Source organism: Panonychus citri, unplaced genomic scaffold (assembly GCF_014898815.1).
Source record: "Panonychus citri isolate SS breed McGregor unplaced genomic scaffold, ASM1489881v1 Contig00137, whole genome shotgun sequence".
In the NCBI taxonomy this organism is placed as follows: domain Eukaryota; kingdom Metazoa; phylum Arthropoda; class Arachnida; order Trombidiformes; family Tetranychidae; genus Panonychus; species Panonychus citri.
This window is the reverse complement of record NW_026515542.1, coordinates 144,330-159,489: the sequence shown is the minus strand read 5'-3', so window position 1 is coordinate 159,489 and position 15,160 is coordinate 144,330. Positions and strand designations below refer to the sequence as shown.

General features: G+C 28.0%; 1 protein-coding gene across 3 annotated transcripts in view; it reads right to left on the bottom strand.

Moving 5' to 3' along the window:
* The window catches only part of LOC128392832 (probable serine/threonine-protein kinase DDB_G0282963), a 42,162-nt gene that overhangs the window by 20,049 nt on the left and 6,953 nt on the right, over positions 1 to 15,160 (bottom strand). For 2 of the 3 annotated variants that reach the window (XM_053352914.1, XM_053352916.1), the window contains exon 2: positions 265 to 445. The gene's annotated coding sequence lies outside the window, so the exon portion shown is untranslated. Of the gene's footprint in view, positions 1 to 264; positions 446 to 5,812; positions 6,120 to 15,160 lie in introns of those variants that run through there. The other variant, XM_053352915.1, reaches the window with a different exon arrangement.

Sequence of the window (15,160 nt, the reverse complement as noted above, 5' to 3'; positions counted from 1 at the left end):
TTCTACAAAGTGGTTAACAAGAGGATACTGGTTGGTGGTGGAAAGTGGGATGATAATGATGGGATGAAAAGCAAATTAGATTCTCATCATGATGAGGATGCTACTCAAGTGGGAAGATTAATCTTCCTCATCTCTTTTTTTTTCATCAATCATTTAGTGTAGTTATTTTTTACTCGACCGAAAGATTAACATGATTTTCTGATTCTTGTTGTTATTTGACAGCTAATTGATAACAATTAAAGAGATTAATTAATCAACACTTACCCTTTGTTTACAGTTAGTTTTCAATCTTCAAGACGGCACTGGATTGACTTTCACTTTTTTTTGATGGATTTAGATGATTAAGTTTTTCTTTGATAATGTTTGTGGATTAAATTAGTGATAATTAACTTTAATCATTAACGGAGGTGTAAGTTTCTATTACAGGTTAAGATTTTCTGATGATCTGTTAGAAAATTAGATCAAAAATAGAAATGGATAATTAGTAAATAGTAAACAAGTTAATGATAGAATATAACAATTAAGAGAATGACAATTTAATCAAATTGAATTTAAGATGAACAAGTAATTAAGTGATAGAATAATAATAATAATAATAATAATAATATCAAACAGTCAGTAATACAACACTGACCGTTGAGTTAATAGTTACTATTATTATCAATGGGAAGTCCGTTTATCTGAATGAGTGATTTAAGTTACATTGATAATGGACTTTTTTTATATTTATTTCTTGCCAATTGTTGACCTTAAGTGACCTTAAGGGAGGATAAAGGAGAGGTCAAGGTGATGTTTGGGAGAGGAAAATGATGAAGCAAAGGTGATGATCATTGGGTGAAGATGATAAAGAGAGTGAGAGAGAAGATATAAAAATAATAACTTTCCAGGAAAAGTGTTACAAGGAGAAAGAGAGAGAGAGAGAGAGGAAAAGTTTCCAAATGGCCTTGACCATCGGTCATCTTGATACTTTCTAAATTCGGGATTTGTTGTTGTTGTTGTTGTTGTTTATTGTTGTTTTCTAAAGGTTAACAGATGGAAGGAAAATCTTTGTAACAAATGAGAAAGTGATTTGTATAAACAGAGTGAACCTTAAGGTGAAAGGTGAATGTTCACCAAGGTAAGAAAACTTTTTCTCTATTGGAAATTTTTCGCAAATTTTGGCGGGAAATATTCATTTGAATAAATATTCTAATCCTTATAAGGTTTAGTATTGTTTCAATTGATTCAATTTGTTTCCAATTGTTTGATTGATAATAATTTGCATTTAGATTGGTTGGAGGTGAAAATTAATTTTCTAACCAACAATTAAGCTAATTAATTGTTGACAATTAACTACTTTACATGAGGTCAAATTTAATAGCTTTTACTTTCTTTGATTGGTCAGTGACTTGGGATTTGTATTAATTAATTATCAACAAACTTGAAAATTGTAATGAAAATTGATTTTTTTTTTGTTCAACCAATTTAATTGTAATCAGTGTTTAAAATAAATTACCAACAATCAGAGTGTGTACATTATTGTATTAATCACTGGATATGAATAACAATACATTGTAAATGGAGATGAAGATGATTTTATCCTCACAGGAAAAAGGTAAATGGTAAGAGTTATACCTTTATAAAAGGAAAGGTAAAAATCATCTTGACATCATCAATGACTAATGAATGATAAAAATGACAGAAAACATGGAAACGGAAATGATTCCCTAATAAAAGCAACAGGTAAAAACAACAACAACAAACGGAAATTCAAATGTTACTATTATTATTTATCAAAGTAACGTTACAATTTCCGTTTTATACTAACTAAAGGTCATTGATGATCAACAATCAACAATTGTTACAATTGAATATCAATGAAGAAAAAGTCAAGATCAATTTGAGAACAAAAAAAAAGGAAAGTGTTCTAAATTTTATCGTTTACCGACAAAAACTGACCTGAACTGACCTTATTGTTACAATTTTCTGATGATTATGATTGTGATAAGTATTTTTTGGTCAACTGTCTATTGACCAGAAAGTGACCACAATCAGAGCATTGGTTTTTCATCAAACTATTCAAAATGTTATTGATTGTTGTTATTTCCTCTGATTCCCTCATTCAGATCAAATTGTAAATTGTTAACTTTCAATTGAAAATAAAAGCAAATCAATTCCAATCATCAGCAATCAATATTTGATCATCAATATAATTTGAATGAAAATTTTTCGCTCCAAATTTAAGTTGAACCACAATTAAGGTGTTGTTGTTTTCTTGGAGTGAAAAATAGATTATCATTGTTTGGATAAGATTTAACTTGATCCTCTTTTAGTTTCATCTCCATCCCAATCTTCATCTTCATCCTCATCCTCATCTTTTTTTGCTTCTCTTGATAAAGATAAACATTCAATTGTCATCCAAGTATCACGACAACAACAGCTCAAAATCTTACAGATGATGAATATGAGATTATATTAATCACTTTGCAAATCTGTTTATTATTACTGTTAATCATGTTGATTGTCATATACAATTGTAATGGTAAATTTTGCAAACGGCAATGATTAAAATGTAAATTTAATTACAAAAAAAAGGGGATCCCGGTAAATATAAATAAATTAGTTAACTCAGCAATCAAGTTGATTTCATTTTTGCCAAATATTCAAGTCTAATTGTTATAATTTAACTTCATGAGAGAGTAGGGAAAAGGTTTATTAGTTAATTGTGGTGCAAATTAATATAACTGTAAATTGCAAAACAGCAATAAATAATCAAAGGTTAATGATAGAGTATTGAAGTTGCTAAATTGCAAAAATAGACTACAGATGATGTAGATGATGATGGGAATGATGATAATCTTTCATAATCAAATAATGATTTGCACAAAAATTGTTTAGATCAATTTTTTTGCTTATTATTTTCATTTTGTTGGTTTGATTACATTGGTGTAGAAAAAAAAAGTTTTGTGTGAAATAATATTTGCAATTGCAAACAAACAGCAAAACCTTTAATATGCAACAATCAAATATTTGCAATGTGAACCATTGGACACACAAAGTGTTTCTGCAAAAGCATCAACACAACAACAGAGATGAATTAACAGAGGGGAAAAAAGATAAAACTGCCTGGAGGGTGAAAAAAAAGCGATGATAAGGAAGATGATAAAAGTAAAAAACATCAACAAAGAAGATGAGATGAAGAGAGAAAGAGAAAGATTCTTCTTACATAATAATAAGCTGATGGAAGAAGAAAAAATCATCCCAGATAAACACATAACAAAGAGAGAGAGAGAGAGAGAGAGAGAGAGAGAGATGAAAATGACAGCAAATGATGATGACAAAGATGATGGAGAAAAGTCCGAAGAGGGAAATCCAAAGATCATATTATGCAAGGAAAGACTTTGAATTTTTCTCGCCATCAACAACAACAACAAACCTTGACATGGGCACGTTATTTGACCCTAAGTCTTGTATTGTCCCTCTATTTTTGGTCATCTTACAGGTTCATCATCTCAGCCACATTGAGAATCATAATAATAACACAAAAAAAAACGTTATACATTTGGACACATATTACCTTCAACATCCCAAATTTCATCTTCATCTTCATCATCATCTTATTATTGTTTGTTATTTACATAATATGATATAACATTTGATGAATACTATATTTATATATCGAAATATATATTTAGTTTTTCTAGCATTGGAACAGCTGGAAGGGAAACTTTTCCCACAGAAGAAAATTGTTAATAGAATCTAAAATGTACGCGCGAATTTTTCCTCTCTCTCTCTCTCTCTCTTTCTTTCTCTCTCTCTCTCTCTCTCTCTCTCTTTCTATCCTCCTTTCATCTTTCAAATTCGTGCTGAGATGGATGATGATGGTGATGATGATGATGAGAGAGAATACAAATCAACAAAAGGGAGAAAGGAACAAACAAATATCATCATCATTATTAGTTAAAGGGATCGAACTGTTTTCTTTATTTCTCTCTCATCTCCTTATTACATAACAATCATCATTGTGTTTACCCTATTTTCGGCTCTCATTCAAATAATAAGCACTCCCGCCCTCCCCCTGGCCCCTCAAGGGGTCAACCTTGTGCGTATTAGTGTTTATATTTACATTTGAATCTAACTTTACACTCGATGACTTTTTTGCTTCATTTCCGTTTCTCATTATCCTCCTTATGCCTCCTTCCTTTGGTCAATTTTAATCTTACTATGATCATCTTTCACCATCACCACTGGTTAATCCATTAATCCACCAGATCAAGATTATCTAATCTCTTTCATCATCTTGATAATCAACAAAATTTAATCCTAATGATCTTATTGGCCAAATCATTTGAAAATGAAACATGTAAACTAATTGTAATCGCTCACTTTTAATTTTGTAATTATTCATCTTCATTGATGATGGTGATTAACTTTTAATTGTTGTGACTATTTACAATTACACTTTTTTTTATCATTAACTTTTCAACAAGATTCAATAAGGGAAATTGAAATGAAAAATTAATTAAAATGCCTCAGGTAATTAATGATTAATTCTGATGGAATCAAAATCATTGGTAAGTGAACAGAAATTCATCATGAATACATCATGAACTTCCATAGGGTTTTTCATTAAATTGATTAAACAAATTGTTCGCAATCAATTTTAATATTCATCTAATCAAAGTTTATCAGATAATCGCGATTATTAAACGTGCAACTTAAATGGGAAGATTACAATTAGTTGTGATTGGAAATTGATTATCGATCAATTATTTGGGCGGGAAAAAAGTTCTGAGTCTCGATGTTGATGTTTGGAGTAAGTTGAGTTCTCGATATTGAATCTATTGATCAACATGATGAAAGTTAAGTTTCAGGAGGAGATTGAAATTCAGTTTTGATAACATTCAATTTAGTAAAAGTTAATCAACATTGAGAAATTAAATTGTTCAAATTAAATGATTTTCAGTTTACATGAATTGGGAGGAGTAAATAAAATGAAAGGATCAAGATGATGATGTTTATCAACAACAACATCATCATCATCATCATCATCATCTTTATCATGATTTGATGAAAAAATTTTCAATTCTAATTGTGAGAATCAATGAAATCTAATCAAGTTGATTAACTTGCTATTCCAAATAGAGAATGAAAAAAATTGATCAATATTACGTTAAATTGCTCAGGTAAACATCAACAATCAACTTGATTAACAGTTGATTTTGTTTCTCTCATAATGAAACTTTTAACATCATTACAATCGGACATAAGGTATTAAACTACCCTGAGGCTATTTTCTTATCAACAATTTACTTTTTCTTCCCTATTATTATTAGGATATTTCGAGTCCAATGTTATTAATATTGACCAAGTTTCACAATGAAAATTAAAATCGAACAAAAAAAAGTTCGAATAGAAAGAAAATTCGAAGAAAAAAGAAGAGAGAGAGAAAAAAGAAAACGGTAACAGGAAGTTCCAATAATAGATGATGATGATAATGATTATGTGATAAACGGTCAATGATTAATAGGATTGGATTGAATAAGAATCGAAAAATTTAAATAACAAAGATTAAGATTTAGATTAACAATTAATCTCTTTTTCTTTGTAATGAAAAGAAAAAGTTTTTGTCTGATTTTTTTTCTTCTTTCAGTATCCATGGTAACCAGAATTTATTATTCTTTGAATTTGTTACTAATTAGAACAATTTATTAGAAAGTTCAATTGTTAATCGTCTTTGGTCAACAATCAGTGAGTTAATCAGTTTCTATTGGCAATTAAAAGTGAAACTGTTCGGTAAAGATTAAGCAAAGAAAAAACAATTTATATTAACCTTTTCTCTAGAATGGTTGATGATGATAATGAAGATGATAACAATTTATGATGAAAATTATATTCCCAAAATGATTAACTAATTGTGATTGATATTATCCGTTTAAAGAGGTTAAAGTTTACCAAGTAAAGACAAAAAAGTTGTTGATAAATTGATGGAATCACAAACAATCAATGAAACAAAACACACACACACAAACAAGATTAACAATTTACAACAAGTTTAGTTATGATTATATGATGATGATGATAATTATATAATTTGATTCACATAATCAGTTGATTGTTACAATTTAGGAAGAGATTTACTGAGAATGTTAAAAGTTTGGAATGAACAAAAAAAGAAAAAAGTAAAATATCAACAATCAAAAAGAATCAAAATGCAAGTGAGAGCTCACTCATTCATCTCTTATCATCATTATCATCTTCTCACTTTGGCTCTCTCTCTCTCTCTCTTCTCTCTTTTCTCCTTCTCTTCAGTCTATTATTGTGATGATAAAGATGATGAGGTAAAAACTCACAGATGATCAACTATTGGTCAGAAAAATTCAAAGTCCACCTTAACTCCGCCTCAACGAAACCTATAGAATCAAGAATCATCTTCAATTGTTGATGATAAAAATGATGATATAAATGAGAAAAGAAAAGGTAAATTTATAAGTTACAACGCTGGACATCAAGATGAGGATAAAAGTGACCGGAAGTCTAAACAATAAACACTTCGATTTACGATTTTTTTTTCATTTCTTACCAAATTTTTACAAGGAACAGTTTTCCATTCAAAATGGAAGGCAAATTGAAACAATTAACTTTTCATTAGAAATCAATAATCAATGTTGATTTGCAATCTTAATCTTCACAACTGATTAAATTTGAATTTTCACTTGCACTTGATTAATGATTAGTAAATTGTCTTGAATAAAAAAGTTCAATCAAACAGCTAAACTCATCTCTATTTCTTAAATACTTTTTTATTCACTAATCATGTTCAACCATTAGTGTTGACCATTTATTTAAATTTACACAAATTTGATGATGAGGATGCTAAGAGGTTGATAGAGAGACAAGATGATGAAGGATGAAAGGAGTTGAAGATGAGAGTGGGAGAGTTTAGGTCAATTTAACAACTTTGCCTTCCTTTAAATGTGAAACTTTGATAACACTTTCAAACTGAATTTACTTAATCATCACCCTGATCATCCATTGAAAGTGATATGATTTTATCATTCACTTGATTATATTAAGATGCTGAAAGAAAAAAAAATTGATGCGGATCAAGATGAAGAGATTTTTTTACCTTTCGACAAGTTAAATGTTATCATGAAAGAGGAAACTTGTTCCTTGAAAAAGTTAAATATATTTAAATATTCCCACTCCCAGTTGATATTTGTCCTTTTCCCACTTTCCACTCTCTCTCTCTCTCCTACTATTTTCCACCTCTCATCATCATCATCATTAAAAGGTTTTGAATAAGAATCAAGGTTTACTTTTAATTCTCAATGGAGAGTTGAAGGTTTGAAGGAAAACATGAAATGGACATTAAAGTCCACTTTTGAATTCGATTTTTTTTTCTCTCACTTCGATAAAAAGTCCAAAACCTTTAATCATGTTTGTTATTTGTTCTGAGATAAAGTGATGATGAATGATGATGATGATGATGATAATATGGATGATAGACAACAAATATTACCTTTAAATATCTGAATATAAAAAAGTTACATTGGAAAAACCTTTTTCCAAATGATAATCATGATGAAAACATTGATATTCACTAGGAAATGATTAACTTTAAATTGTGTTGATGATTTAAAATGTTTCCGCCATCAATTTATTCATTTTGTTAACAAAATCAGGGGAAGAAAAAAAGTTTTTTTTTCTCAAAAAACTTCAGAACTTTTTTTTCTTTACTCGATTCGAACTAGAAAACTTTTACTTTTCGATTGAAAATCATCATGTTTATGTATTAAGATGAATTTTTGGAAGAGGGCAAATCAGAGTGGGGTGGGTATTTATATCTCGTCATCTACTAGACTTTGATATCGTCTTTTAACATAGGAAGTCCTTATATCCCCACAAGAGCCGGAAATTTTCAAGTGGAAATAGGAAACTGATTTCAAGATGAAGATGAAGATGATTAGTTTGAGGATCAATGATGATGGAGGTGATCAAGTGTAAAGAGACAAATGTCTAATAACATCATTAATAGTTGATAACAATTAGTAAACGATTGAGACATAGATTAATTGTTAATTTATATAATACTGGCTGATTGATTTGTCACATTGAAAACTTTTTGCATCAGAACAAAACTCATTGGAAAAATTAAAAAATGAATCAATTACATGTTAATGATGACAATCAAAAAGATGAGGATGCTACTTATGTATATAAATGGTACCATTTGAAATGACAAGTGATGAGGATGACGATCATCATCATCATCATCATTCTTAACACTGACCCAAAAAACCATTAATTATATTTAAATGACTTTTGAAAAGCTTTTGATTTTTTTTCATATCAATCTAATAATCATCTTTGCATCCTCATCATTTGCTCATCTCTTTGAACAAAAAAAATTATCCATCTCTATCTCTCTCACTATTACTTTTTTTAATAACAGTAATAATGATGATGAAGAAGATGAGAAGGATGATAAGCGCCATTTTTAATGTTAGGTTATCATTATTAATATTATTTACTTTGGCTTCTTCACATCGATTAAAGAGAGAGAGAGAGAGAGAGAGAGATGATGATGATGATGAGGATGAGAAGAAATGAAAAAGAGAGATGAAGATGCGAAGATGATGGAAAGGGTAACAAAAAGAAAGAGAAAGAGGTGAATGCCTTTAATTGAATTTAATGTCAACTCTATTTCTTTGTTATCCTATTTAGAATATACCAAGCATCCTCATCCAGATTCTTCCCCCTTCTCATCATCATTAGCATCATCTATAGTTAATTTTTTCTCTATCATTATTCTCATTCTCATCTTTTACTTTTTCATCTTCTTCTCATGATATTTACTCTGGTAATTCACTTGAAGACAAAAAAAAACACAACCTAAACTTTTGGATTCTCATCTACATCTTCATCATCATTATTATTATCATTTTCATCCTACTTTGCACCCCAATGAACACACAAAGATGAGGCTGATGATGATGATAAGAAAATAACATAAATGATAACTTCTCCCACCCCAACTTACCCAACCCTCTCCACCATAAACAATAATGATCAGGGCAAAAAAACTCCCACTTATTATCATTCCCTTTTCATTCATTCACTTTTTTTCATCTATTTTTTTTTCATATAACATGATAACTTTCAAATATCATCATCATTATCCTCATCACTTTTGTCATCTTCACCATCTTCATCATCTTACTTTCATGAATATATGTGTCCCATTCAAAGGCTTTTTTCATTATCATTCTCATCCTCATCATCTAATTTATTTCAATAATTTTCACCATGATCATTACTTTATATTAGTTAATTTACCTCCGACTTGAATCCTCATCTCTTACTCTCACCAAATCATCATCATCACCATGATTATTTATTTCAACCCTTTTAATATCATCATCCTTATCATCCTCATCCCCACCTCCCACTACCATTGAAACTATAACCAGCAATTCAATTGAATCTGATATTCAAACAATGGAAACATTTAATTTAATTTCACTTTTTTTTCAAATTATCATCATTACAATCAAAATTAATTTTAATATTGATCCATAATTGTAATTATCATAATTAGAATCCAGGTCACATTATAAGAGACCTGAAATTGTTCAACTAAATCAAAAATTGTTTAGTGTTTCTTGTTGATTAAGTTGATCAAGTTAATTAACTTAAAAAGACACAAAAACAATAATAATAAAATGCTCGAATCGATAATTAGTTCAACTAATCACGATTAATGGTAAATAATTAGATTAGAAGTCAGGGAAAAAAATTATTATCTGTTTGTTATTGAAAAAGAAAAGTTCTGGTTCATTTTTATCGATTAGAACTTTTTTTCTTCTCATTCGAATGAGAAAAAAAAAGTTTTTCTTTCCAATTTTCTAGTTTATTTTTATATCTCAGAACTTGATCAGAATCATCAATTAATTTGTTTCGGTGATTTGGGTGTGGTTAATCATCTTGACTAATCAAGACTATCAAAAAACCATAATCATGATAATCAAAGGGAAAGAAACTGGATTAAGAGTCACACCTATTTTATGTTCAAATCTAATCATGATTATTAATTTTATCATTAAATTGTTATCATCAAGGTTGATTATCATTAAAAACTAGTCATTGTTTATTTTATATATTCAATTTGATTGATAAATTGTAATCATGTGATCATCATCATCATCATCTTCATCTGTATCATTTACTTAAAAACAAATAATAACAATCAAATCATAAGAGTAATGTAATTATCATTAAACTTGATTAACTTGATCATCTTGAACAAACCAATGTAACAAATTGTTATTAGCAATTTAATCATTATTAACTTTATTATTTCATCACCAAAGTAGATGGAGCAATTTATTGATCACAATTAACTATATCATGTATTAAATTAAATATTTTTTTTTCCTAATATCATTGATGAGTCTTAGTCAGGCTATTGTAATAATTTAATAATTGTTATAACAATCAACATAATCATCATCATTAGTTATCATCATTCATTAATATGATTAAAAAAAACGTACAACTAATTGACACAGAAATTTTTAGTTTAGTACAAACCATTAATTAATATTGTGTCACAATTTAAAACAATCAAGTTAATCAAATATCTATTGATTGAAAAAGGTAAATGATAACAATTAACCTAATCAAGATGATCGCGCTCATTTCAAAAATGAAAACCATGTTAACACAAGTCCAGGTAAAAACTTTTCTCAACCAAAAAAATGTCCAAATAAATTATGACCATTGGATTGAGGTCATCATTACGATGACCTCGTTTTTTATCGCCACAAAGATATATTTGGACTTTTTTTCTAGGACTCTCATTGCGTTGTTTTCATGTCCAATGTGTAATATTTTCCCATAGAAAACAAAATTTAAATCGTTCTAATCTTAACTTTCACTTTCACAACCTTGGCACCTTTTCTGGTACATCGTCTTCACCATCTTTATCCTCATCTTCCTCATCTTCCTACTTCCTCTGTTGGGAAGATGGTGATGATGATGATGATGAGACAACAAACAACAACAACAACATTTGCATTAGTACAATATACCAATCCTATTATGATAGATTTTCATTTTCCTTTCTATTTCTTAACTTTCCTTATTTACCTTTACCATTAATAACTTTCACCTATGGATAAAAATAATTTCTATGGTTATAATAGAGACTATTGTTCATCTTCATCTCTTTGTGTGATTTACCTGCGGATGAAGAAGATGATTTTTCTCACTTTTCACTCTCTCTCTCTCTCTCTCTCTCTCTCTGGGTCAATATTTAGCACCACCAGATGCTGACCTCGATGTGCGAGCGAAAAACTTTCCGAAAAAAGTTTTTTCTCAACTTCGAGTTCTAAACAAACTGGTGAACCTTTTTTTGCTTCGCTCTTGATTATTACTTTTAATTATATCGAGATGATTCAATAATTACTTATGATCTTATTTAGATTGTGATTATTTACTTATTATCATTTATAATTGTGATTAATTGTTCAGTTGAAACAATTAGTTTTCTTGATTGTGATACATTGACTTTTGTTGTTTTCTCTTCTCTGTTGATTGTTGTTGATTGATTTTTCTTTTCAAGGTTAATTGTCAAGATAATTGTTTCATTTTCTTTTTTTGGTATCTAAACAATTAACTAATTGTGTTGCCACCTTTTACTCTTTATATTTACCTCTTTTTCATACTTGATTTAGTTGATAATTGCAAGTCGATTTAAACAATTAACTAACAATCACCATTGTCAAGGAAAAACTGTTTTCAATAATCTTGATTGTAAAACTAATTTCCATTGCTAAACAACTAATCACTTTTGATTAATTAATTTAGTTAGTTAGGTAAACAATTTGTTAATCATTTTCTTGATTGCAAGTTATTTATTATTTATAAATCATTAGAGTCACAAAATTAGACTAAATTGTCCTTGTTAATTGTATTATTTATCCAAACTAATTATGATTATTGTTATTGTTACACTTATTATTATAATAATATATAAATAAAATAATTAATATACAAACAATTAACATAATCATTATCATTGATCAAGTTGATTAATAAATAATTAAAACCCAATGCAATGATAACAGCTTCAGGTTAATTGTTACAATTAGACTGGAATTATGAAAAATTGATTAACAACTTTAACCGTAAGCAAATTGATTTAATGGTTTAAAGCTTTAATTATCATTATCATTATCATCATCATTGAAACTTAATCATAACAATTAAACATTTCAGTGATTAAAACACGTCCACAATTAAATTTCATCAAAGACCAAAGTTAATCAACTATTGGGAAAACTTTTCGTTATTATTGTTATGATTACAATCCGATGCAATTGTAATAATTACAATTAACGGTTTTCTTTTCTGCTCATCATAATCAGTGAAGCCATTAGTTAACCTTTAATTAACAATAAACACAATTAGATGACAACAACAATCAAGTAAAAACAAAACAAAAACTCAAACTATTTTCATGTTAATCATAATCAATGAGGAACCAAAAAATTAACATTAAATTCATTGATCCACAGCAATTACATTCAACAATTTAACTTATGTTTTCCGTTGCCGGGCAATACCGTGACCATTAAACTGACCATCATCATCATCATCATCATGTTAATTATTATCATAATCATTATCTTTATCATGGTAACTCTGAACTTTTCAGTTTCCAGAATTAACTTTTTTCACCCTCTCATTGCATTTGGTTCCGTTATTATTATTAAGGCGTCAACATGAAGATAAATGATGATTATCATCATCGACCTGATCATGATCAACATTAGGATCCATTTTAATCAAATTATCATTTTAATTAATTAGTTGAGTTAATGATTATGATGATGGGACCATGAGTGAAAAATTAGTCAATCTCCTAACGGTAACTATTTTTTTCGGTCATTTTTTTGTCTCTCTCTCTCTCTCTAATCCTCTTCCTCTATTTACAATTTAATAGGTTATTCAGTTAATTGTAATGATTATTATCATGATCATGATAATGTTTAATAATATTATTAATCGAAATGAATAATTAACTTTCATCAACGTCAATAAGATTTTATTTAAACGTCAGTGTTTACAAGGTTAAAGAATCAATCATTTGGTAAACAATTAGTTAATTATTATAATTGTAAATGTAATTATTTTCCCGTTCAATTGTATAATTAATCAGGTAATTTAAATCAATTTTGTTTTCTTTACAATTTTATCAGTCAACAAATTCGTGAGTTTGTTTTGTATCTCAAGAGATGGCGCTCGATGTTGATTACATTCATTATCTTAATTTTGTTGACTCATTTTCATAATTAATTGATTGTTGATCAATTTAAATGTACTTAGATTGTAAGATTGTAATTTTCAGTACCTTAATTGTTAGTTAATTATCGTTTAGGTCTAAAAAACACAATACTAAATAAGTTTAACTACATCAAATCAGAGATAATGAAAGTTAATCAAAAACAGTAGCAATTGGTTAATTCAGTTGATTATCCAACTGTGGGAGTTGTTAATTAATCAGTTTGTAATTAAATTGTTAGGAAAACAAAATAAACATTGTCTCTAATTGTTAGGAATATATTTATTGTATTGATTAAAAGGGAAAGGAAATCAAAAGATTGATTAAATTATCATCGTTAAGGTGATTAAGTCTCTGATTGTAATGACAATTTTAGTAAATTGTTTTATTTGTTATCGTAATCATTTAATTATTATCATCAGGCCACTTCTTAATAATTTGTGTTGCAATTAATTAATATATATGTTTAGAGTTGATTAGTTAATGTTACAATTAATAATCAATGTTATCAACAATCAACTAATATAATTATTATCTCTTTCAAGGTTAATTTATCTTTCTTCATTTATTGTATTATTATAATCAACATGCAATAGACACAATTAAGGTAACATAATTTAATCATGTGCTTCCAACAATCAAGTTAACTGGATTAGCTAACTAAACGATCAACGAATTAGCAACAATTAGATGATATTTTAATCAACTGCCTATGAAAATGTTGCAATTTGATTGGAAACTTGTTAAATTAATTGATAGATTTTAATTGTTTAATCAACATTAGTTGATGATGATGATGATTATCATCTTAATCATGATCTTAAGACAATCACAATTTAAAGGAAAATCATTTAATTGTTGTTGATAGTTGGCAAGAAACAAAGGTTGATATTTACGGTAACAATTAAGAGAATCAACAATTTAATGATTACTATTATCAAGCACAAACAATTGAAATCCAACTCATCACAATCAACTAATTGTAAATAGTTAATTCTAATAATTACAAGGTAACAAAATAAAATAAAATCTTCAACAACCAGAAAACCAGAAAAATTAATTTCTCATTCTCAACACAATTTACAAATTGTAAACAATTAACTATCATTAATCATAAACATTGATTATCAACTATTTTCAATCAAGTTGGTGTTAATTGTTGATTAACTAAAATCCAATGATTGTCAACAATTTGCTATCATAAACTTGTTACAATTAACTTTCCCTTTTCTGTGAGCTGTTATTGATTGTTACAATTTAACTAATTTAATCATCTACAATTAGAGAAAATAAATAAATTCTTAATAATTAGCAATTAAAATTGGAAACAATTAGATAACACAATTAATAAAATCTTCATCACGATTTGATAATAAAGAAAAAGGTGTTTTCGATTATTGTTAATTGTTGATTGTTGATTGTTGTTAATTTCTTGATGATTAACAAATCATTAATATCTCACAACAACAACATCTAATCACAATTAAAGTAAATTTAAATATCTTATTGGAAATTAATTGGATTCAACATCATCAGCTGACGGAAACGGAAATGACACAAACTTTTTGATAATATTTTAATTGTTACAATTAACAGTTAATCAGTAGTAGTAACAAGTTCATTAAACAAGTTCAAGGACAATTAAAGTTTTTTAACTTTTTATTAATTGTCTTTTAATCTGACTGATTAAACCTCAATTGATTGTAATAATTTGTTAGTTTTGGCTAATTGTTAATTAATTGTTGAAATGATAACGATGTTGATTACTATTTGATTGATTGATTGGGTTAACAATTAAATATCTATCTATTGATAATAGGTAATGATTATTAC